Below are 1,921 nucleotides of genomic sequence, written 5' to 3' on the forward strand. Positions count from 1 at the left end.
ATCGCTCCACTGTGACTCCCGAAGGGATTGTGGAGGATGTCTTGGTCTCTATCGACTCTTGGGAAAACCCTGCAGATTTCTTGGTTCTGCAACCCAAGGCAAAGCTTACTGGATATCCTCTCATTTTGGGAAGGCCTTGGTTAGCCACTGCAGATGCTTACATAAGTTGCTGTGCAGGAAATATGACCATCAAAAATGGTCCTATGTCCAAACAGCTAGTTCTATACCCTCCTGCCCAACCCTCCTTAGAGCATGACTTACCACTCTGGTTAGAGGAAGGAGAGGAAGACGAGGTGTACTCAACACCTCTGTGCACCCTAGATACCACCAGAAGAGACCCCCCAACCGAGGATGACTTGATTGAGACCTTGATCCAGAATCCACCTTCCAGTGCACTATCCTTATAGAAATTGGTGGAGGATGCCCAAGCTAGCACCTTAGTGGATCTTTGTACAACCAACCCTGTCACTCCTAGAGTCAAGAATGTGGAGTTCGGCCCTGAGAGAACGTTGAAGATCAGCTCCTCCCTATCTCCTTCCCAGGAAAAGGAGCTGTGTAGCCTGTTGGCCAGTCACCTAGATGCTTTTGCTTGGAACTATAAGGAGATGAAAGGAGTCCATCCTTCGGTGTGTACCCATCACATATACATCAAAGAGGATTGTAAGCCGGTTAGGCAACCCCAGAGGAGAATGAATCCAGCTCTGAAGGACATTGTCAAGGAAGAATTGCAAAAAATGTTGGATGCCGGATTCATCTACCTCATCTCAGATAGTGAATGGGTGTCCCCTCTGGTGTTGGTTCCCAAGAAAAATGGGAAATGGAGAATCTGTGTGGACTACCGAGAACTGAACAAAGCTACCAAGAAAGACCATTTCCCTCTACCTTTCATAGATCAAGTGTTGGATGGACTGGCAGGAAAGAAGTTCTTCTCTTTCCTGGATGGGTTTAGCGGGTACAACCAAATCCAAATCAGCCCGGAAGACCAAGATAAGACCACCTTCACTTGTCCTTGGGGCACCTTTGCCTACCGAGTCCTTCCCTTTGGGCTATGCAATGCTCCTGCTACTTTCCAGAGAGCTGTCTTAAGCATCTTCTCGGAGCTAGTCCATGATGCAGTGGAAATCTATATGGATGACTTTACTCCTTATGGGGCCAACTTCCAGGAAGCATTGTCCAATCTGGGAAAAGTCCTAACCAAATGCATTGAGATGAACTTGTCCCTTAGTCCTAAAAAATGTGAATTCCTACTGACTGAAGGGACCGTGCTAGGCCACACCATTTCTTGCCAAGGGTTGCAGGTGGATCCTAACAAAATTGCTCTCATCAAGAAGGTTCCACCTCCTCAAAAGGTAAGGGATGTTCGGAGTTTCTTGGGATCAGCAGGATACTATCGGAGATTCATTAAAGATTTCAGCAAGCTAGCCTCGCCATTGTTTGGCCTGTTGGCAAAAGATGTGGAGTTTAAATGGACTGACGATTGTCAGAGGGCTTTAAATGAATTGAAGGACAAGTTGGTGTCAGCCCCAATCCTTAGAGGTCCAAACTGGGCCCTACCTTTCCACATCCACACTGATGCCTCGAACAAAGCCATAGGTGCAGCTTTAGGACAAGTTGAGCAAAAACTTCCATATGCCATTTACTTTGTTAGCAAAAACTTGTCCAAAGCTGAGCTGAATTACACTGTAACCGAGAAAGAATTCTTGGCTGTGGTCCATGCACTGAACAAGTTCCGACATTATATTACTGGCTATCAAACCTTTGTACATACAGACCATGCTGCAATTAGATACTTAATGAATAAACCAGATGTGAATGCTCATATTATTAGATGGTTACTTTTATTGCAGCAGTTTGATCTGACCATTGTTGACAAACCAGGTAGAGAGAATGTTGTTGCTGACTTTTTATCTAGATTGGATTT

This window comes from Pinus tabuliformis, chromosome X, assembly GCF_031772625.1.
Source record: "Pinus tabuliformis cultivar Carrire ecotype Pingquan chromosome X, CPIR1, whole genome shotgun sequence".
NCBI lineage: Eukaryota > Viridiplantae > Streptophyta > Pinopsida > Pinales > Pinaceae > Pinus > Pinus tabuliformis.